Source organism: Lissotriton vulgaris, unplaced genomic scaffold (genome assembly GCF_964263255.1).
Source record: "Lissotriton vulgaris unplaced genomic scaffold, aLisVul1.2 SCAFFOLD_1527, whole genome shotgun sequence".
NCBI lineage: Eukaryota > Metazoa > Chordata > Amphibia > Caudata > Salamandridae > Lissotriton > Lissotriton vulgaris.
Window position 1 is genome coordinate 106,191 of NW_028241337.1, and position 21,791 is coordinate 127,981.

The following is a 21,791-nucleotide window of genomic DNA, read 5'->3' on the forward strand; positions in this document are numbered from 1 at the left end:
TGGTGAAATGATATTCACCGTCTCAGACTACATGATACCATTGGTAAATCTACGTACGACTTAAGTTTAGTCAAATGGCACATAATATGTGAGACAGATGTGTATTTCACAACTCCATGAAAGACGTTTTTGCAATTTTAGTAATGGAATATCTTATTCGTCATGCAGGGGTCCACAAAAAGAGCATACAATTAGAGTACTTTTTCTTTAAAGGAAACAACCGCCTGAACAGGGACTTGAACCCTGGACCCTCAGATTAAAAGTCTGATGCTCTACCGACTGAGCTATCCAGGCTCTGCTATACTCTACCTTAAAATCAGCTAAACAAATGTGGACGTACACTGACCTACACTTTGTATATTTATATAATTACATATATTAGCAATCAATATTCTAGAGTTTAATAATGAATTGATATTTTAAGCATTTGAAATTTCAGCAGCACACGTAATCCATTATAACTCCGGAAATTTGTACTATCTCATTTTCGGATGACATAGAAATCACGTGTTTAAAATGACACTGTGAAATTAATAAAGGGCCAAATACTATTACTAACTCCTAAATTACATTTTCAGCAGTATCATTGGGAATTTCCTCTTGGGCATAGACTATGCAACATTTTCAAAGCAAACAGTCTCTGTTTAAGTAGACTTTCTTTCACTGCCATTTTGGTAAATGTTTCTGGTGATGGAGAAGCAGGATTGCTGGTTACTGTTTCAATTAGTTATAAAATAGAGGAGGGAAAAAATTGACCCAGTTGGTGTTCGAACCCTTAGCGTTTGAATGCTTTTGCTACATTCGCCTAGGACTCCAAGCCGCAATCCATTGCACCAGAGATCCGACCTGATTCAACAAGGTGATCAGAGATTCACAAATAAAAAGATGACCTATAAGTTGTTGACCAACTTTATCAAATTAATCGGACACTAGCTTACATTTTGAACATTGAATTGGATAAAAGATAATCAACATGTCAAACTACATGATACAGTTTGGGTAAGTCTTCTTAACCCTTGTCAAAGAAAGTAGAGCACAGATGGGTATGTAAGGACTCGATCAAGACTTTTTTGAACCATCTGTAATTGGACTTCCCATTCATTGGATCCTGAAAAGAGTATGCAATTGATATACATTTTTTTAACCAAGCCGCCTGAACAGGGACTTGAACCCTGGACCCGCGGATTAAAAGTCTGATGCTCTACCGACTGAGCTATCCAGGCTCTGAGGCAGCAATACACAAAATGACATTATCAACATTAGGAAGTGTCCCAACTATCACTACGTTTTTTTAACCCCTTGCGTGCGGGGCGTATTTTCCGCCTGTGCTGACTCCGCCTTGCTCGGGCGGAGTCATGACGGAACGGTTTCGTCATCAGCACAGCTCACCCGTAGCTGATGACGGAACCGTTCTGTCATCAGCACGCAAGGGGTTAAGATGGTTGCCGGTATTAGTACTAAATACAGAGAATATAATAATGAATTGGTACTTGGGATAACAGGATAACAGGGATAAAACTGACTCTGGTGGGATTCGAACCCACAACCTTTGAATATCTTTTTTACATTCACCTAGAAGTCCAATGCGCTATCCATTGCGCCACAGAGCCAATCTGCTATAATGAGGTGCAGAGATGTTCTGAAATGAAATAATGAGCTATTAGCTGTTGATCAGCTTTATAAAGTTCATTTGATACTATAACCATGGCTATATTTTGAATATTGAATTGGTGAAATGATATTCACCGTCTCAGACTACATGATACCATTGGTAAATCTACGTACGACTTAAGTTTAGTCAAATGGCACATAATATGTGAGACAGATGTGTATTTCACAACTCCATGAAAGACGTTTTTGCAATTTTAGTAATGGAATATCTTATTCGTCATGCAGGGGTCCACAAAAAGAGCATACAATTAGAGTACTTTTTCTTTAAAGGAAACAACCGCCTGAACAGGGACTTGAACCCTGGACCCTCAGATTAAAAGTCTGATGCTCTACCGACTGAGCTATCCAGGCTCTGCTATACTCTACCTTAAAATCAGCTAAACAAATGTGGACGTACACTGACCTACACTTTGTATATTTATATAATTACATATATTAGCAATCAATATTCTAGAGTTTAATAATGAATTGATATTTTAAGCATTTGAAATTTCAGCAGCACACGTAATCCATTATAACTCCGGAAATTTGTACTATCTCATTTTCGGATGACATAGAAATCACGTGTTTAAAATGACACTGTGAAATTAATAAAGGGCCAAATACTATTACTAACTCCTAAATTACATTTTCAGCAGTATCATTGGGAATTTCCTCTTGGGCATAGACTATGCAACATTTTCAAAGCAAACAGTCTCTGTTTAAGTAGACTTTCTTTCACTGCCATTTTGGTAAATGTTTCTGGTGATGGAGAAGCAGGATTGCTGGTTACTGTTTCAATTAGTTATAAAATAGAGGAGGGAAAAAATTGACCCAGTTGGTGTTCGAACCCTTAGCGTTTGCATGCTTTTGCTACATTCGCCTAGGACTCCAAGCCGCAATCCATTGCACCAGAGATCCGACCTGATTCAACAAGGTGATCAGAGATTCACAAATAAAAAGATGACCTATAAGTTGTTGACCAACTTTATCAAATTAATCGGACACTAGCTTACATTTTGAACATTGAATTGGATAAAAGATAATCAACATGTCAAACTACATGATACAGTTTGGGTAAGTCTTCTTAACCCTTGTCAAAGAAAGTAGAGCACAGATGGGTATGTAAGGACTCGATCAAGACTTTTTTGAACCATCTGTAATTGGAATTCCCATTCATTGGATCCTGAAAAGAGTATGCAATTGATATACATTTTCTTTAACCAAGCCGCCTGAACAGGGACTTGAACCCTGGGCCCTCGGATTAAAAGTCTGATGCTCTACCGACTGAGCTATCCAGGCTCTGCGGCAGCAATACACAAAATGACATTATCAACATTAGGAAGTGTCCCAACTATCACTACGTTTTTTAACCCCTTGCGTGCGGGGCGTATTTTCCGCCTGTGCTGACTACGCCTTGCGCGGGCGGAGTCATGACGGAACGGTTTCGTCATCAGCACAGCTCACCCGTAGCTGATGACGGAACCGTTCTGTCATCAGCACGCAAGGGGTTAAGATGGTTGCCGGTATTAGTACTAAATACAGAGAATATAATAATGAATTGGTACTTGGGATAACAGGGATAAAACTGACTCTGGTGGGATTCGAACCCACAACCTTTGAATATCTTTTTTACATTCACCTAGAAGTCCAATGCGCTATCCATTGCGCCACAGAGCCAATCTGCTATAATGAGGTGCAGAGATGTTCTGAAATGAAATAATGAGCTATTAGCTGTTGATCAGCTTTATAAAGTTCATTTGATACTATAACCATGGCTATATTTTGAATATTGAATTGGTGAAATGATATTCACCGTCTCAGACTACATGATACCATTGGTAAATCTACGTACGACTTAAGTTTAGTCAAATGGCACATAATATGTGAGACAGATGTGTATTTCACAACTCCATGAAAGACGTTTTTGCAATTTTAGTAATGGAATATCTTATTCGTCATGCAGGGGTCCACAAAAAGAGCATACAATTAGAGTACTTTTTCTTTAAAGGAAACAACCACCTGAACAGGGACTTGAACCCTGGACCCTCAGATTAAAAGTCTGATGCTCTACCGACTGAGCTATCCAGGCTCTGCTATACTCTACCTTAAAATCAGCTAAACAAATGTGGACGTACACTGACCTACACTTTGTATATTTATATAATTACATATATTAGCAATCAATATTCTAGAGTTTAATAATGAATTGATATTTTAAGCATTTGAAATTTCAGCAGCACACGTAATCCATTATAACTCCGGAAATTTGTACTATCTCATTTTCGGATGACATAGAAATCACGTGTTTAAAATGACACTGTGAAATTAATAAAGGGCCAAATACTATTACTAACTCCTAAATTACATTTTCAGCAGTATCATTGGGAATTTCCTCTTGGGCATAGACTATGCAACATTTTCAAAGCAAACAGTCTCTGTTTAAGTAGACTTTCTTTCACTGCCATTTTGGTAAATGTTTCTGGTGATGGAGAAGCAGGATTGCTGGTTACTGTTTCAATTAGTTATAAAATAGAGGAGGGAAAAAATTGACCCAGTTGGTGTTCGAACCCTTAGCGTTTGAATGCTTTTGCTACATTCGCCTAGGACTCCAAGCCGCAATCCATTGCACCAGAGATCCGACCTGATTCAACAAGGTGATCAGAGATTCACAAATAAAAAGATGACCTATAAGTTGTTGACCAACTTTATCAAATTAATCGGACACTAGCTTACATTTTGAACATTGAATTGGATAAAAGATAATCAACATGTCAAACTACATGATACAGTTTGGGTAAGTCTTCTTAACCCTTGTCAAAGAAAGTAGAGCACAGATGGGTATGTAAGGACTCGATCAAGACTTTTTTGAACCATCTGTAATTGGACTTCCCATTCATTGGATCCTGAAAAGAGTATGCAATTGATATACATTTTTTTAACCAAGCCGCCTGAACAGGGACTTGAACCCTGGACCCGCGGATTAAAAGTCTGATGCTCTACCGACTGAGCTATCCAGGCTCTGAGGCAGCAATACACAAAATGACATTATCAACATTAGGAAGTGTCCCAACTATCACTACGTTTTTTTAACCCCTTGCGTGCGGGGCGTATTTTCCGCCTGTGCTGACTCCGCCTTGCTCGGGCGGAGTCATGACGGAACGGTTTCGTCATCAGCACAGCTCACCCGTAGCTGATGACGGAACCGTTCTGTCATCAGCACGCAAGGGGTTAAGATGGTTGCCGGTATTAGTACTAAATACAGAGAATATAATAATGAATTGGTACTTGGGATAACAGGATAACAGGGATAAAACTGACTCTGGTGGGATTCGAACCCACAACCTTTGAATATCTTTTTTACATTCACCTAGAAGTCCAATGCGCTATCCATTGCGCCACAGAGCCAATCTGCTATAATGAGGTGCAGAGATGTTCTGAAATGAAATAATGAGCTATTAGCTGTTGATCAGCTTTATAAAGTTCATTTGATACTATAACCATGGCTATATTTTGAATATTGAATTGGTGAAATGATATTCACCGTCTCAGACTACATGATACCATTGGTAAATCTACGTACGACTTAAGTTTAGTCAAATGGCACATAATATGTGAGACAGATGTGTATTTCACAACTCCATGAAAGACGTTTTTGCAATTTTAGTAATGGAATATCTTATTCGTCATGCAGGGGTCCACAAAAAGAGCATACAATTAGAGTACTTTTTCTTTAAAGGAAACAACCGCCTGAACAGGGACTTGAACCCTGGACCCTCAGATTAAAAGTCTGATGCTCTACCGACTGAGCTATCCAGGCTCTGCTATACTCTACCTTAAAATCAGCTAAACAAATGTGGACGTACACTGACCTACACTTTGTATATTTATATAATTACATATATTAGCAATCAATATTCTAGAGTTTAATAATGAATTGATATTTTAAGCATTTGAAATTTCAGCAGCACACGTAATCCATTATAACTCCGGAAATTTGTACTATCTCATTTTCGGATGACATAGAAATCACGTGTTTAAAATGACACTGTGAAATTAATAAAGGGCCAAATACTATTACTAACTCCTAAATTACATTTTCAGCAGTATCATTGGGAATTTCCTCTTGGGCATAGACTATGCAACATTTTCAAAGCAAACAGTCTCTGTTTAAGTAGACTTTCTTTCACTGCCATTTTGGTAAATGTTTCTGGTGATGGAGAAGCAGGATTGCTGGTTACTGTTTCAATTAGTTATAAAATAGAGGAGGGATAAAATTGACCCAGTTGGTGTTCGAACCCTTAGCGTTTGAATGCTTTTGCTACATTCGCCTAGGACTCCAAGCCGCAATCCATTGCACCAGAGATCCGACCTGATTCAACAAGGTGATCAGAGATTCACAAATAAAAAGATGACCTATAAGTTGTTGACCAACTTTATCAAATTAATCGGACACTAGCTTACATTTTGAACATTGAATTGGATAAAAGATAATCAACATGTCAAACTACATGATACAGTTTGGGTAAGTCTTCTTAACCCTTGTCAAAGAAAGTAGAGCACAGATGGGTATGTAAGGACTCGATCAAGACTTTTTTGAACCATCTGTAATTGGAATTCCCATTCATTGGATCCTGAAAAGAGTATGCAATTGATATACATTTTCTTTAACCAAGCCGCCTGAACAGGGACTTGAACCCTGGGCCCTCGGATTAAAAGTCTGATGCTCTACCGACTGAGCTATCCAGGCTCTGCGGCAGCAATACACAAAATGACATTATCAACATTAGGAAGTGTCCCAACTATCACTACGTTTTTTAACCCCTTGCGTGCGGGGCGTATTTTCCGCCTGTGCTGACTACGCCTTGCGCGGGCGGAGTCATGACGGAACGGTTTCGTCATCAGCACAGCTCACCCGTAGCTGATGACGGAACCGTTCTGTCATCAGCACGCAAGGGGTTAAGATGGTTGCCGGTATTAGTACTAAATACAGAGAATATAATAATGAATTGGTACTTGGGATAACAGGGATAAAACTGACTCTGGTGGGATTCGAACCCACAACCTTTGAATATCTTTTTTACATTCACCTAGAAGTCCAATGCGCTATCCATTGCGCCACAGAGCCAATCTGCTATAATGAGGTGCAGAGATGTTCTGAAATGAAATAATGAGCTATTAGCTGTTGATCAGCTTTATAAAGTTCATTTGATACTATAACCATGGCTATATTTTGAATATTGAATTGGTGAAATGATATTCACCGTCTCAGACTACATGATACCATTGGTAAATCTACGTACGACTTAAGTTTAGTCAAATGGCACATAATATGTGAGACAGATGTGTATTTCACAACTCCATGAAAGACGTTTTTGCAATTTTAGTAATGGAATATCTTATTCGTCATGCAGGGGTCCACAAAAAGAGCATACAATTAGAGTACTTTTTCTTTAAAGGAAACAAGCGCCTGAACAGGGACTTGAACCCTGGACCCTCAGATTAAAAGTCTGATGCTCTACCGACTGAGCTATCCAGGCTCTGCTATACTCTACCTTAAAATCAGCTAAACAAATGTGGACGTACACTGACCTACACTTTGTATATTTATATAATTACATATATTAGCAATCAATATTCTAGAGTTTAATAATGAATTGATATTTTAAGCATTTGAAATTTCAGCAGCACACGTAATCCATTATAACTCCGGAAATTTGTACTATCTCATTTTCGGATGACATAGAAATCACGTGTTTAAAATGACACTGTGAAATTAATAAAGGGCCAAATACTATTACTAACTCCTAAATTACATTTTCAGCAGTATCATTGGGAATTTCCTCTTGGGCATAGACTATGCAACATTTTCAAAGCAAACAGTCTCTGTTTAAGTAGACTTTCTTTCACTGCCATTTTGGTAAATGTTTCTGGTGATGGAGAAGCAGGATTGCTGGTTACTGTTTCAATTAGTTATAAAATAGAGGAGGGAAAAAATTGACCCAGTTGGTGTTCGAACCCTTAGCGTTTGCATGCTTTTGCTACATTCGCCTAGGACTCCAAGCCGCAATCCATTGCACCAGAGATCCGACCTGATTCAACAAGGTGATCAGAGATTCACAAATAAAAAGATGACCTATAAGTTGTTGACCAACTTTATCAAATTAATCGGACACTAGCTTACATTTTGAACATTGAATTGGATAAAAGATAATCAACATGTCAAACTACATGATACAGTTTGGGTAAGTCTTCTTAACCCTTGTCAAAGAAAGTAGAGCACAGATGGGTATGTAAGGACTCGATCAAGACTTTTTTGAACCATCTGTAATTGGACTTCCCATTCATTGGATCCTGAAAAGAGTATGCAATTGATATACATTTTTTTTACCCAAGCCGCCTGAACAGGGACTTGAACCCTGGACCCGCGGATTAAAAGTCTGATGCTCTACCGACTGAGCTATCCAGGCTCTGAGGCAGCAATACACAAAATGACATTATCAACATTAGGAAGTGTCCCAACTATCACTACGTTTTTTTAACCCCTTGCGTGCGGGGCGTATTTTCCGCCTGTGCTGACTCCGCCTTGCTCGGGCGGAGTCATGACGGAACGGTTTCGTCATCAGCACAGCTCACCCGTAGCTGATGACGGAACCGTTCTGTCATCAGCACGCAAGGGGTTAAGATGGTTGCCGGTATTAGTACTAAATACAGAGAATATAATAATGAATTGGTACTTGGGATAACAGGATAACAGGGATAAAACTGACTCTGGTGGGATTCGAACCCACAACCTTTGAATATCTTTTTTACATTCACCTAGAAGTCCAATGCGCTATCCATTGCGCAACAGAGCCAATCTGCTATAATGAGGTGCAGAGATGTTCTGAAATGAAATAATGAGCTATTAGCTGTTGATCAGCTTTATAAAGTTCATTTGATACTATAACCATGGCTATATTTTGAATATTGAATTGGTGAAATGATATTCACCGTCTCAGACTACATGATACCATTGGTAAATCTACGTACGACTTAAGTTTAGTCAAATGGCACATAATATGTGAGACAGATGTGTATTTCACAACTCCATGAAAGACGTTTTTGCAATTTTAGTAATGGAATATCTTATTCGTCATGCAGGGGTCCACAAAAAGAGCATACAATTAGAGTACTTTTTCTTTAAAGGAAACAACCGCCTGAACAGGGACTTGAACCCTGGACCCTCAGATTAAAAGTCTGATGCTCTACCGACTGAGCTATCCAGGCTCTGCTATACTCTACCTTAAAATCAGCTAAACAAATGTGGACGTACACTGACCTACACTTTGTATATTTATATAATTACATATATTAGCAATCAATATTCTAGAGTTTAATAATGAATTGATATTTTAAGCATTTGAAATTTCAGCAGCACACGTAATCCATTATAACTCCGGAAATTTGTACTATCTCATTTTCGGATGACATAGAAATCACGTGTTTAAAATGACACTGTGAAATTAATAAAGGGCCAAATACTATTACTAACTCCTAAATTACATTTTCAGCAGTATCATTGGGAATTTCCTCTTGGGCATAGACTATGCAACATTTTCAAAGCAAACAGTCTCTGTTTAAGTAGACTTTCTTTCACTGCCATTTTGGTAAATGTTTCTGGTGATGGAGAAGCAGGATTGCTGGTTACTGTTTCAATTAGTTATAAAATAGAGGAGGGATAAAATTGACCCAGTTGGTGTTCGAACCCTTAGCGTTTGAATGCTTTTGCTACATTCGCCTAGGACTCCAAGCCGCAATCCATTGCACCAGAGATCCGACCTGATTCAACAAGGTGATCAGAGATTCACAAATAAAAAGATGACCTATAAGTTGTTGACCAACTTTATCAAATTAATCGGACACTAGCTTACATTTTGAACATTGAATTGGATAAAAGATAATCAACATGTCAAACTACATGATACAGTTTGGGTAAGTCTTCTTAACCCTTGTCAAAGAAAGTAGAGCACAGATGGGTATGTAAGGACTCGATCAAGACTTTTTTGAACCATCTGTAATTGGAATTCCCATTCATTGGATCCTGAAAAGAGTATGCAATTGATATACATTTTCTTTAACCAAGCCGCCTGAACAGGGACTTGAACCCTGGGCCCTCAGATTAAAAGTCTGATGCTCTACCGACTGAGCTATCCAGGCTCTGAGGCAGCAATACACAAAATGACATTATCAACATTAGGAAGTGTCCCAACTATCACTACGTTTTTTAACCCCTTGCGTGCGGGGCGTATTTTCCGCCTGTGCTGACTACGCCTTGCGCGGGCGGAGTCATGACGGAACGGTTTCGTCATCAGCACAGCTCACCCGTAGCTGATGACGGAACCGTTCTGTCATCAGCACGCAAGGGGTTAAGATGGTTGCCGGTATTAGTACTAAATACAGAGAATATAATAATGAATTGGTACTTGGGATAACAGGGATAAAACTGACTCTGGTGGGATTCGAACCCACAACCTTTGAATATCTTTTTTACATTCACCTAGAAGTCTAATGCGCTATCCATTGCGCCACAGAGCCAATCTGCTATAATGAGGTGCAGAGATGTTCTGAAATGAAATAATGAGCTATTAGCTGTTGATCAGCTTTATAAAGTTCATTTGATACTATAACCATGGCTATATTTTGAATATTGAATTGGTGAAATGATATTCACCGTCTCAGACTACATGATACCATTGGTAAATCTACGTACGACTTAAGTTTAGTCAAATGGCACATAATATGTGAGACAGATGTGTATTTCACAACTCCATGAAAGACGTTTTTGCAATTTTAGTAATGGAATATCTTATTCGTCATGCAGGGGTCCACAAAAAGAGCATACAATTAGAGTACTTTTTCTTTAAAAGAAACAAGCGCCTGAACAGGGACTTGAACCCTGGACCCTCAGATTAAAAGTCTGATGCTCTACCGACTGAGCTATCCAGGCTCTGCTATACTCTACCTTAAAATCAGCTAAACAAATGTGGACGTACACTGACCTACACTTTGTATATTTATATAATTACATATATTAGCAATCAATATTCTAGAGTTTAATAATGAATTGATATTTTAAGCATTTGAAATTTCAGCAGCACACGTAATCCATTATAACTCCGGAAATTTGTACTATCTCATTTTCGGATGACATAGAAATCACGTGTTTAAAATGACACTGTGAAATTAATAAAGGGCCAAATACTATTACTAACTCCTAAATTACATTTTCAGCAGTATCATTGGGAATTTCCTCTTGGGCATAGACTATGCAACATTTTCAAAGCAAACAGTCTCTGTTTAAGTAGACTTTCTTTCACTGCCATTTTGGTAAATGTTTCTGGTGATGGAGAAGCAGGATTGCTGGTTACTGTTTCAATTAGTTATAAAATAGAGGAGGGAAAAAATTGACCCAGTTGGTGTTCGAACCCTTAGCGTTTGCATGCTTTTGCTACATTCGCCTAGGACTCCAAGCCGCAATCCATTGCACCAGAGATCCGACCTGATTCAACAAGGTGATCAGAGATTCACAAATAAAAAGATGACCTATAAGTTGTTGACCAACTTTATCAAATTAATCGGACACTAGCTTACATTTTGAACATTGAATTGGATAAAAGATAATCAACATGTCAAACTACATGATACAGTTTGGGTAAGTCTTCTTAACCCTTGTCAAAGAAAGTAGAGCACAGATGGGTATGTAAGGACTCGATCAAGACTTTTTTGAACCATCTGTAATTGGACTTCCCATTCATTGGATCCTGAAAAGAGTATGCAATTGATATACATTTTTTTTAACCAAGCCGCCTGAACAGGGACTTGAACCCTGGACCCGCGGATTAAAAGTCTGATGCTCTACCGACTGAGCTATCCAGGCTCTGAGGCAGCAATACACAAAATGACATTATCAACATTAGGAAGTGTCCCAACTATCACTACGTTTTTTTAACCCCTTGCGTGCGGGGCGTATTTTCCGCCTGTGCTGACTCCGCCTTGCTCGGGCGGAGTCATGACGGAACGGTTTCGTCATCAGCACAGCTCACCCGTAGCTGATGACGGAACCGTTCTGTCATCAGCACGCAAGGGGTTAAGATGGTTGCCGGTATTAGTACTAAATACAGAGAATATAATAATGAATTGGTACTTGGGATAACAGGATAACAGGGATAAAACTGACGCTGGTGGGATTCGAACCCACAACCTTTGAATATCTTTTTTACATTCACCTAGAAGTCCAATGCGCTATCCATTGCGCCACAGAGCCAATCTGCTATAATGAGGTGCAGAGATGTTCTGAAATGAAATAATGAGCTATTAGCTGTTGATCAGCTTTATAAAGTTCATTTGATACTATAACCATGGCTATATTTTGAATATTGAATTGGTGAAATGATATTCACCGTCTCAGACTACATGATACCATTGGTAAATCTACGTACGACTTAAGTTTAGTCAAATGGCACATAATATGTGAGACAGATGTGTATTTCACAACTCCATGTAAGACGTTTTTGCAATTTTAGTAATGGAATATCTTATTCGTCATGCAGGGGTCCACAAAAAGAGCATACAATTAGAGTACTTTTTCTTTAAAGGAAACAACCGCCTGAACAGGGACTTGAACCCTGGACCCTCAGATTAAAAGTCTGATGCTCTACCGACTGAGCTATCCAGGCTCTGCTATACTCTACCTTAAAATCAGCTAAACAAATGTGGACGTACACTGACCTACACTTTGTATATTTATATAATTACATATATTAGCAATCAATATTCTAGAGTTTAATAATGAATTGATATTTTAAGCATTTGAAATTTCAGCAGCACACGTAATCCATTATAACTCCGGAAATTTGTACTATCTCATTTTCGGATGACATAGAAATCACGTGTTTAAAATGACACTGTGAAATTAATAAAGGGCCAAATACTATTACTAACTCCTAAATTACATTTTCAGCAGTATCATTGGGAATTTCCTCTTGGGCATAGACTATGCAACATTTTCAAAGCAAACAGTCTCTGTTTAAGTAGACTTTCTTTCACTGCCATTTTGGTAAATGTTTCTGGTGATGGAGAAGCAGGATTGCTGGTTACTGTTTCAATTAGTTATAAAATAGAGGAGGGAAAAAATTGACCCAGTTGGTGTTCGAACCCTTAGCGTTTGAATGCTTTTGCTACATTCGCCTAGGACTCCAAGCCGCAATCCATTGCACCAGAGATCCGACCTGATTCAACAAGGTGATCAGAGATTCACAAATAAAAAGATGACCTATAAGTTGTTGACCAACTTTATCAAATTAATCGGACACTAGCTTACATTTTGAACATTGAATTGGATAAAAGATAATCAACATGTCAAACTACATGATACAGTTTGGGTAAGTCTTCTTAACCCTTGTCAAAGAAAGTAGAGCACAGATGGGTATGTAAGGACTCGATCAAGACTTTTTTGAACCATCTGTAATTGGACTTCCCATTCATTGGATCCTGAAAAGAGTATGCAATTGATATACATTTTTTTTAACCAAGCCGCCTGAACAGGGACTTGAACCCTGGACCCGCGGATTAAAAGTCTGATGCTCTACCGACTGAGCTATCCAGGCTCTGAGGCAGCAATACACAAAATGACATTATCAACATTAGGAAGTGTCCCAACTATCACTACGTTTTTTAACCCCTTGCGTGCGGGGCGTATTTTCCGCCTGTGCTGACTCCGCCTTGCTCGGGCGGAGTCATGACGGAACGGTTTCGTCATCAGCACAGCTCACCCGTAGCTGATGACGGAACCGTTCTGTCATCAGCACGCACGGGGTTAAGATGGTTGCCGGTATTAGTACTAAATACAGAGAATATAATAATGAATTGGTACTTGGGATAACAGGATAACAGGGATAAAACTGACTCTGGTGGGATTCGAACCCACAACCTTTGAATATCTTTTTTACATTCACCTAGAAGTCCAATGCGCTATCCATTGCGCCACAGAGCCAATCTGCTATAATGAGGTGCAGAGATGTTCTGAAATGAAATAATGAGCTATTAGCTGTTGATCAGCTTTATAAAGTTCATTTGATACTATAACCATGGCTATATTTTGAATATTGAATTGGTGAAATGATATTCACCGTCTCAGACTACATGATACCATTGGTAAATCTACGTACGACTTAAGTTTAGTCAAATGGCACATAATATGTGAGACAGATGTGTATTTCACAACTCCATGAAAGACGTTTTTGCAGTTTTAGTAATGGAATATCTTATTCGTCATGCAGGGGTCCACAAAAAGAGCATACAATTAGAGTACTTTTTCTTTAAAGGAAACAACCGCCTGAACAGGGACTTGAACCCTGGACCCTCAGATTAAAAGTCTGATGCTCTACCGACTGAGCTATCCAGGCTCTGCTATACTCTACCTTAAAATCAGCTAAACAAATGTGGACGTACACTGACCTACACTTTGTATATTTATATAATTACATATATTAGCAATCAATATTCTAGAGTTTAATAATGAATTGATATTTTAAGCATTTGAAATTTCAGCAGCACACGTAATCCATTATAACTCCGGAAATTTGTACTATCTCATTTTCGGATGACATAGAAATCACGTGTTTAAAATGACACTGTGAAATTAATAAAGGGCCAAATACTATTACTAACTCCTAAATTACATTTTCAGCAGTATCATTGGGAATTTCCTCTTGGGCATAGACTATGCAACATTTTCAAAGCAAACAGTCTCTGTTTAAGTAGACTTTCTTTCACTGCCATTTTGGTAAATGTTTCTGGTGATGGAGAAGCAGGATTGCTGGTTACTGTTTCAATTAGTTATAAAATAGAGGAGGGATAAAATTGACCCAGTTGGTGTTCGAACCCTTAGCGTTTGAATGCTTTTGCTACATTCGCCTAGGACTCCAAGCCGCAATCCATTGCACCAGAGATCCGACCTGATTCAACAAGGTGATCAGAGATTCACAAATAAAAAGATGACCTATAAGTTGTTGACCAACTTTATCAAATTAATCGGACACTAGCTTACATTTTGAACATTGAATTGGATAAAAGATAATCAACATGTCAAACTACATGATACAGTTTGGGTAAGTCTTCTTAACCCTTGTCAAAGAAAGTAGAGCACAGATGGGTATGTAAGGACTCGATCAAGACTTTTTTGAACCATCTGTAATTGGACTTCCCATTCATTGGATCCTGAAAAGAGTATGCAATTGATATACATTTTTTTTAACCAAGCCGCCTGAACAGGGACTTGAACCCTGGACCCTCGGATTAAAAGTCTGATGCTCTACCGACTGAGCTATCCAGGCTCTGAGGCAGCAATACACAAAATGACATTATCAACATTAGGAAGTGTCCCAACTATCACTACGTTTTTTTAACCCCTTGCGTGCGGGGCGTATTTTCCGCCTGTGCTGACTCCGCCTTGCTCGGGCGGAGTCATGACGGAACGGTTTCGTCATCAGCACAGCTCACCCGTAGCTGATGACGGAACCGTTCTGTCATCAGCACGCAAGGGGTTAAGATGGTTGCCGGTATTAGTACTAAATACAGAGAATATAATAATGAATTGGTACTTGGGATAACAGGATAACAGGGATAAAACTGACTCTGGTGGGATTCGAACCCACAACCTTTGAATATCTTTTTTACATTCACCTAGAAGTCCAATGCGCTATCCATTGCGCCACAGAGCCAATCTGCTATAATGAGGTGCAGAGATGTTCTGAAATGAAATAATGAGCTATTAGCTGTTGATCAGCTTTATAAAGTTCATTTGATACTATAACCATGGCTATATTTTGAATATTGAATTGGTGAAATGATATTCACCGTCTCAGACTACATGATACCATTGGTAAATCTACGTACGACTTAAGTTTAGTCAAATGGCACATAATATGTGAGACAGATGTGTATTTCACAACTCCATGAAAGACGTTTTTGCAATTTTAGTAATGGAATATCTTATTCGTCATGCAGGGGTCCACAAAAAGAGCATACAATTAGAGTACTTTTTCTTTAAAAGAAACAAGCGCCTGAACAGGGACTTGAACCCTGGACCCTCAGATTAAAAGTCTGATGCTCTACCGACTGAGCTATCCAGGCTCCGCTATACTCTACCTTAAAATCAGCTAAACAAATGTGGACGTACACTGACCTACACTTTGTATATTTATATAATTACATATATTAGCAATCAATATTCTAGAGTTTAATAATGAATTGATATTTTAAGCATTTGAAATTTCAGCAGCACACGTAATCCATTATAACTCCGGAAATTTGTACTATCTCATTTTCGGATGACATAGAAATCACGTGTTTAAAATGACACTGTGAAATTAATAAAGGGCCAAATACTATTACTAACTCCTAAATTACATTTTCAGCTGTATCATTGGGAATTTCCTCTTGGGCATAGACTATGCAACATTTTCAAAGCAAACAGTCTCTGTTTAAGTAGACTTTCTTTCACTGCCATTTTGGTAAATGTTTCTGGTGATGGAGAAGCAGGATTGCTGGTTACTGTTTCAATTAGTTATAAAATAGAGGAGGGAAAAAATTGACCCAGTTGGTGTTCGAACCCTTAGCGTTTGCATGCTTTTGCTACATTCGCCTAGGACTCCAAGCCGCAATCCATTGCACCAGAGATCCGACCTGATTCAACAAGGTGTTCAGAGATTCACAAATAAAAAGATGACCTATAAGTTGTTGACCAACTTTATCAAATTAATCGGACACTAGCTTTTATTTTGAACATTGAATTGGATAAAAGATAATCAACATGTCAAACTACATGATACAGTTTGGGTAAGTCTTCTTAACCCTTGTCAAAGAAAGTAGAGCACAGATGGGTATGTAAGGACTCGATCAAGACTTTTTTGAACCATCTGTAATTGGACTTCCCATTCATTGGATCCTGAAAAGAGTATGCAATTGATATACATTTTTTTTAACCAAGCCGCCTGAACAGGGACTTGAACCCTGGACCCTCGGATTAAAAGTCTGATGCTCTACCGACTGAGCTATCCAGGCTCTGAGGCAGCAATACACAAAATGACATTATCAACATTAGGAAGTGTCCCAACTATCACTACGTTTTTTTAACCCCTTGCGTGCGGGGCGTATTTTCCGCCTGTGCTGACTCCGCCTTGCTCGGGCGGAGTCATGACGGAACGGTTTCGTCATCAGCACAGCTCACCCGTAGCTGATGACGGAACCGTTCTGTCATCAGCACGCAAGGGGTTAAGATGGTTGCCGGTATTAGTACTAAATACAGAGAATATAATAATGAATTGGTACTTGGGATAACAGGATAACAGGGATAAAACTGACTCTGGTGGGATTCGAACCCACAACCTTTGAATATCTTTTTTACATTCACCTAGAAGTCCAATGCGCTAGCCATTGCGCCACAGAGCCAATCTGCTATAATGAGGTGCAGAGATGTTCTGAAATGAAATAATGAGCTATTAGCTGTTGATCAGCTTTATAAAGTTCATTTGATACTATAACCATGGCTATATTTTGAATATTGAATTGGTGAAATGATATTCACCGTCTCAGACTACATGATACCATTGGTAAATCTACGTACGACTTAAGTTTAGTCAAATGGCACATAATATGTGAGACAGATGTGTATTTCACAACTCCATGAAAGACGTTTTTGCAATTTTAGTAATGGAATATCTTATTCGTCATGCAGGGGTCCACAAAAAGAGCATACAATTAGAGTACTTTTTCTTTAAAGGAAACAACCGCCTGAACAGGGACTTGAACCCTGGACCCTCAGATTAAAAGTCTGATGCTCTACCGACTGAGCTATCCAGGCTCTGCTATACTCTACCTTAAAATCAGCTAAACAAATGTGGACGTACACTGACCTACACTTTGTATATTTATATAATTACATATATTAGCAATCAATATTCTAGAGTTTAATAATGAATTGATATTTTAAGCATTTGAAATTTCAGCAGCACACGTAATCCATTATAACTCCGGAAATTTGTACTATCTCATTTTCGGATGACATAGAAATCACGTGTTTAAAATGACACTGTGAAATTAATAAAGGGCCAAATACTATTACTAACTCCTAAATTACATTTTCAGCAGTATCATTGGGAATTTCCTCTTGGGCATAGACTATGCAACATTTTCAAAGCAAACAGTCTCTGTTTAAGTAGACTTTCTTTCACTGCCATTTTGGTAAATGTTTCTGGTGATGGAGAAGCAGGATTGCTGGTTACTGTTTCAATTAGTTATAAAATAGAGGAGGGATAAAATTGACCCAGTTGGTGTTCGAACCCTTAGCGTTTGAATGCTTTTGCTACATTCGCCTAGGACTCCAAGCCGCAATCCATTGCACCAGAGATCCGACCTGATTCAGCAAGGTGATCAGAGATTCACAAATAAAAAGATGACCTATAAGTTGTTGACCAACTTTATCAAATTAATCGGACACTAGCTTACATTTTGAACATTGAATTGGATAAAAGATAATCAACATGTCAAACTACATGATACAGTTTGGGTAAGTCTTCTTAACCCTTGTCAAAGAAAGTAGAGCACAGATGGGTATGTAAGGACTCGATCAAGACTTTTTTGAACCATCTGTAATTGGACTTCCCATTCATTGGATCCTGAAAAGAGTATGCAATTGATATACATTTTTTTTAACCAAGCCGCCTGAACAGGGACTTGAACCCTGGACCCTCGGATTAAAAGTCTGATGCTCTACCGACTGAGCTATCCAGGCTCTGAGGCAGCAATACACAAAATGACATTATCAACATTAGGAAGTGTCCCAACTATCACTACGTTTTTTTAACCCCTTGCGTGCGGGGCGTATTTTCCGCCTGTGCTGACTCCGCCTTGCTCGGGCGGAGTCATGACGGAACGGTTTCGTCATCAGCACAGCTCACCCGTAGCTGATGACGGAACCGTTCTGTCATCAGCACGCAAGGGGTTAAGATGGTTGCCGGTATTAGTACTAAATACAGAGAATATAATAATGAATTGGTACTTGGGATAACAGGATAACAGGGATAAAACTGACTCTGGTGGGATTCGAACCCACAACCTTTGAATATCTTTTTTACATTCACCTAGAAGTCCAATGCGCTATCCATTGCGCCACAGAGCCAATCTGCTATAATGAGGTGCAGAGATGTTCTGAAATGAAATAATGAGCTATTAGCTGTTGATCAGCTTTATAAAGTTCATTTGATACTATAACCATGGCTATATTTTGAATATTGAATTGGTGAAATGATATTCACCGTCTCAGACTACATGATACCATTGGTAAATCTACGTACGACTTAAGTTTAGTCAAATGGCACATAATATGTGAGACAGATGTGTATTTCACAACTCCATGAAAGACGTTTTTGCAATTTTAGTAATGGAATATCTTATTCGTCATGCAGGGGTCCACAAAAAGAGCATACAATTAGAGTACTTTTTCTTTAAAAGAAACAAGCGCCTGAACAGGGACTTGAACCCTGGACCCTCAGATTAAAAGTCTGATGCTCTACCGACTGAGCTATCCAGGCTCCGCTATACTCTACCTTAAAATCAGCTAAACAAATGTGGACGTACACTGACCTACACTTTGTATATTTATATAATTACATATATTAGCAATCAATATTCTAGAGTTTAATAATGAATTGATATTTTAAGCATTTGAAATTTCAGCAGCACACGTAATCCATTATAACTCCGGAAATTTGTACTATCTCATTTTCGGATGACATAGAAATCACGTGTTTAAAATGACACTGTGAAATTAATAAAGGGCCAAATACTATTACTAACTCCTAAATTACATTTTCAGCTGTATCATTGGGAATTTCCTCTTGGGCATAGACTATGCAACATTTTCAAAGCAAACAGTCTCTGTTTAAGTAGACTTTCTTTCACTGCCATTTTGGTAAATGTTTCTGGTGATGGAGAAGCAGGATTGCTGGTTACTGTTTCAATTAGTTATAAAATAGAGGAGGGAAAAAATTGACCCAGTTGGTGTTCGAACCCTTAGCGTTTGCATGCTTTTGCTACATTCGCCTAGGACTCCAAGCCGCAATCCATTGCACCAGAGATCCGACCTGATTCAACAAGGTGATCAGAGATTCACAAATAAAAAGATGACCTATAAGTTGTTGACCAACTTTATCAAATTAATCGGACACTAGCTTTTATTTTGAACATTGAATTGGATAAAAGATAATCAACATGTCAAACTACATGATACAGTTTGGGTAAGTCTTCTTAACCCTTGTCAAAGAAAGTAGAGCACAGATGGGTATGTAAGGACTCGATCAAGACTTTTTTGAACCATCTGTAATTGGACTTCCCATTCATTGGATCCTGAAAAGAGTATGCAATTGATATACATTTTTTTTAACCAAGCCGCCTGAACAGGGACTTGAACCCTGGACCCTCGGATTAAAAGTCTGATGCTCTACCGACTGAGCTATCCAGGCTCTGAGGCAGCAATACACAAAATGACATTATCAACATTAGGAAGTGTCCCAACTATCACTACGTTTTTTTAACCCCTTGCGTGCGGGGCGTATTTTCCGCCTGTGCTGACTCCGCCTTGCTCGGGCGGAGTCATGACGGAACGGTTTCGTCATCAGCACAGCTCACCCGTAGCTGATGACGGAACCGTTCTGTCATCAGCACGCAAGGGGTTAAGATGGTTGCCGGTATTAGTACTAAATACAGAGAATATAATAATGAATTGGTACTTGGGATAACAGGATAACAGGGATAAAACTGACTCTGGTGGGATTCGAACCCACAACCTTTGAATATCTTTTTTACATTCACCTAGAAGTCCAATGCGCTAGCCATTGCGCCACAGAGCCAATCTGCTATAATGAGGTGCAGAGATGTTCTGAAATGAAATAATGAGCTATTAGCTGTTGATCAGCTTTATAAAGTTCATTTGATACTATAACCATGGCTATATTTTGAATATTGAATTGGTGAAATGATATTCACCGTCTCAGACTACATGATACCATTGGTAAATCTACGTACGACTTAAGTTTAGTCAAATGGCACATAATATGTGAGACAGATGTGTATTTCACAACTCCATGAAAGACGTTTTTGCAATTTTAGTAATGGAATATCTTATTCGTCATGCAGGGGTCCACAAAAAGAGCATACAATTAGAGTACTTTTTCTTTAAAGGAAACAACCGCCTGAACAGGGACTTGAACCCTGGACCCTCAGATTAAAAGTCTGATGCTCTACCGACTGAGCTATCCAGGCTCTGCTATACTCTACCTTAAAATCAGCTAAACAAATGTGGACGTACACTGACCTACACTTTGTATATTTATATAATTACATATATTAGCAATCAATATTCTAGAGTTTAATAATGAATTGATATTTTAAGCATTTGAAATTTCAGCAGCACACGTAATCCATTATAACTCCGGAAATTTGTACTATCTCATTTTCGGATGACATAGAAATCACGTGTTTAAAATGACACTGTGAAATTAATAAAGGGCCAAATACTATTACTAACTCCTAAATTACATTTTCAGCAGTATCATTGGGAATTTCCTCTTGGGCATAGACTATGCAACATTTTCAAAGCAAACAGTCTCTGTTTAAGTAGACTTTCTTTCACTGCCATTTTGGTAAATGTTTCTGGTGATGGAGAAGCAGGATTGCTGGTTACTGTTTCAATTAGTTATAAAATAGAGGAGGGATAAAATTGACCCAGTTGGTGTTCGAACCCTTAGCGTTTGAATGCTTTTGCTACATTCGCCTAGGACTCCAAGCCGCAATCCATTGCACCAGAGATCCGACCTGATTCAGCAAGGTGATCAGAGATTCACAAATAAAAAGATGACCTATAAGTTGTTGACCAACTTTATCAAATTAATCGGACACTAGCTTACATTTTGAACATTGAATTGGATAAAAGATAATCAACATGTCAAACTACATGATACAGTTTGGGTAAGTCTTCTTAACCCTTGTCAAAGAAAGTAGAGCACAGATGGGTATGTAAGGACTCGATCAAGACTTTTTTG

At 38.6% G+C, this 21,791-nt stretch overlaps 25 non-coding genes across 25 annotated transcripts; all 25 read right to left on the reverse strand.

Moving 5' to 3' along the window:
• Window positions 1–221: 221 nt before the first annotated feature.
• On the reverse strand, window positions 222–294 carry TRNAK-UUU (transfer RNA lysine (anticodon UUU)). Its single transcript has one exon. It is a non-coding gene; the product is annotated as a tRNA-Lys (tRNA).
• Window positions 295–1,519: 1,225 nt separating this feature from the next.
• Window positions 1,520–1,610, reverse strand: TRNAR-UCU (transfer RNA arginine (anticodon UCU)). Its single transcript is given in 2 exon segments — window positions 1,520–1,555; window positions 1,574–1,610. It is a non-coding gene; the product is annotated as a tRNA-Arg (tRNA).
• Window positions 1,611–1,949: 339 nt separating this feature from the next.
• On the reverse strand, window positions 1,950–2,022 carry TRNAK-UUU (transfer RNA lysine (anticodon UUU)). Its single transcript has one exon. It is a non-coding gene; the product is annotated as a tRNA-Lys (tRNA).
• A 1,217-nt stretch (window positions 2,023–3,239) lies between these two features.
• TRNAR-UCU (transfer RNA arginine (anticodon UCU)) lies at window positions 3,240–3,330 on the reverse strand. The gene is given in 2 exon segments: window positions 3,240–3,275; window positions 3,294–3,330. It is a non-coding gene; the product is annotated as a tRNA-Arg (tRNA).
• A 1,637-nt stretch (window positions 3,331–4,967) lies between these two features.
• Window positions 4,968–5,058, reverse strand: TRNAR-UCU (transfer RNA arginine (anticodon UCU)). The gene is given in 2 exon segments: window positions 4,968–5,003; window positions 5,022–5,058. It is a non-coding gene; the product is annotated as a tRNA-Arg (tRNA).
• Window positions 5,059–5,397: 339 nt separating this feature from the next.
• On the reverse strand, window positions 5,398–5,470 carry TRNAK-UUU (transfer RNA lysine (anticodon UUU)). The gene has a single exon. It is a non-coding gene; the product is annotated as a tRNA-Lys (tRNA).
• A 1,217-nt stretch (window positions 5,471–6,687) lies between these two features.
• On the reverse strand, window positions 6,688–6,778 carry TRNAR-UCU (transfer RNA arginine (anticodon UCU)). The gene is given in 2 exon segments: window positions 6,688–6,723; window positions 6,742–6,778. It is a non-coding gene; the product is annotated as a tRNA-Arg (tRNA).
• A 339-nt stretch (window positions 6,779–7,117) lies between these two features.
• TRNAK-UUU (transfer RNA lysine (anticodon UUU)) lies at window positions 7,118–7,190 on the reverse strand. The gene has a single exon. It is a non-coding gene; the product is annotated as a tRNA-Lys (tRNA).
• A 1,226-nt stretch (window positions 7,191–8,416) lies between these two features.
• On the reverse strand, window positions 8,417–8,507 carry TRNAR-UCU (transfer RNA arginine (anticodon UCU)). The gene is given in 2 exon segments: window positions 8,417–8,452; window positions 8,471–8,507. It is a non-coding gene; the product is annotated as a tRNA-Arg (tRNA).
• A 339-nt stretch (window positions 8,508–8,846) lies between these two features.
• Window positions 8,847–8,919, reverse strand: TRNAK-UUU (transfer RNA lysine (anticodon UUU)). Its single transcript has one exon. It is a non-coding gene; the product is annotated as a tRNA-Lys (tRNA).
• An 857-nt stretch (window positions 8,920–9,776) lies between these two features.
• TRNAK-UUU (transfer RNA lysine (anticodon UUU)) lies at window positions 9,777–9,849 on the reverse strand. Its single transcript has one exon. It is a non-coding gene; the product is annotated as a tRNA-Lys (tRNA).
• A 287-nt stretch (window positions 9,850–10,136) lies between these two features.
• On the reverse strand, window positions 10,137–10,227 carry TRNAR-UCU (transfer RNA arginine (anticodon UCU)). Its single transcript is given in 2 exon segments — window positions 10,137–10,172; window positions 10,191–10,227. It is a non-coding gene; the product is annotated as a tRNA-Arg (tRNA).
• A 339-nt stretch (window positions 10,228–10,566) lies between these two features.
• Window positions 10,567–10,639, reverse strand: TRNAK-UUU (transfer RNA lysine (anticodon UUU)). The gene has a single exon. It is a non-coding gene; the product is annotated as a tRNA-Lys (tRNA).
• A 1,226-nt stretch (window positions 10,640–11,865) lies between these two features.
• Window positions 11,866–11,956, reverse strand: TRNAR-UCU (transfer RNA arginine (anticodon UCU)). Its single transcript is given in 2 exon segments — window positions 11,866–11,901; window positions 11,920–11,956. It is a non-coding gene; the product is annotated as a tRNA-Arg (tRNA).
• Window positions 11,957–12,295: 339 nt separating this feature from the next.
• On the reverse strand, window positions 12,296–12,368 carry TRNAK-UUU (transfer RNA lysine (anticodon UUU)). Its single transcript has one exon. It is a non-coding gene; the product is annotated as a tRNA-Lys (tRNA).
• Window positions 12,369–13,593: 1,225 nt separating this feature from the next.
• Window positions 13,594–13,684, reverse strand: TRNAR-UCU (transfer RNA arginine (anticodon UCU)). The gene is given in 2 exon segments: window positions 13,594–13,629; window positions 13,648–13,684. It is a non-coding gene; the product is annotated as a tRNA-Arg (tRNA).
• Window positions 13,685–14,023: 339 nt separating this feature from the next.
• Window positions 14,024–14,096, reverse strand: TRNAK-UUU (transfer RNA lysine (anticodon UUU)). The gene has a single exon. It is a non-coding gene; the product is annotated as a tRNA-Lys (tRNA).
• A 1,226-nt stretch (window positions 14,097–15,322) lies between these two features.
• TRNAR-UCU (transfer RNA arginine (anticodon UCU)) lies at window positions 15,323–15,413 on the reverse strand. The gene is given in 2 exon segments: window positions 15,323–15,358; window positions 15,377–15,413. It is a non-coding gene; the product is annotated as a tRNA-Arg (tRNA).
• Window positions 15,414–15,752: 339 nt separating this feature from the next.
• Window positions 15,753–15,825, reverse strand: TRNAK-UUU (transfer RNA lysine (anticodon UUU)). Its single transcript has one exon. It is a non-coding gene; the product is annotated as a tRNA-Lys (tRNA).
• Window positions 15,826–17,051: 1,226 nt separating this feature from the next.
• Window positions 17,052–17,142, reverse strand: TRNAR-UCU (transfer RNA arginine (anticodon UCU)). Its single transcript is given in 2 exon segments — window positions 17,052–17,087; window positions 17,106–17,142. It is a non-coding gene; the product is annotated as a tRNA-Arg (tRNA).
• A 339-nt stretch (window positions 17,143–17,481) lies between these two features.
• TRNAK-UUU (transfer RNA lysine (anticodon UUU)) lies at window positions 17,482–17,554 on the reverse strand. The gene has a single exon. It is a non-coding gene; the product is annotated as a tRNA-Lys (tRNA).
• A 1,226-nt stretch (window positions 17,555–18,780) lies between these two features.
• TRNAR-UCU (transfer RNA arginine (anticodon UCU)) lies at window positions 18,781–18,871 on the reverse strand. The gene is given in 2 exon segments: window positions 18,781–18,816; window positions 18,835–18,871. It is a non-coding gene; the product is annotated as a tRNA-Arg (tRNA).
• Window positions 18,872–19,210: 339 nt separating this feature from the next.
• TRNAK-UUU (transfer RNA lysine (anticodon UUU)) lies at window positions 19,211–19,283 on the reverse strand. The gene has a single exon. It is a non-coding gene; the product is annotated as a tRNA-Lys (tRNA).
• A 1,226-nt stretch (window positions 19,284–20,509) lies between these two features.
• On the reverse strand, window positions 20,510–20,600 carry TRNAR-UCU (transfer RNA arginine (anticodon UCU)). The gene is given in 2 exon segments: window positions 20,510–20,545; window positions 20,564–20,600. It is a non-coding gene; the product is annotated as a tRNA-Arg (tRNA).
• A 339-nt stretch (window positions 20,601–20,939) lies between these two features.
• Window positions 20,940–21,012, reverse strand: TRNAK-UUU (transfer RNA lysine (anticodon UUU)). Its single transcript has one exon. It is a non-coding gene; the product is annotated as a tRNA-Lys (tRNA).
• Between the last annotated feature and the right edge of the window lie 779 nt (window positions 21,013–21,791).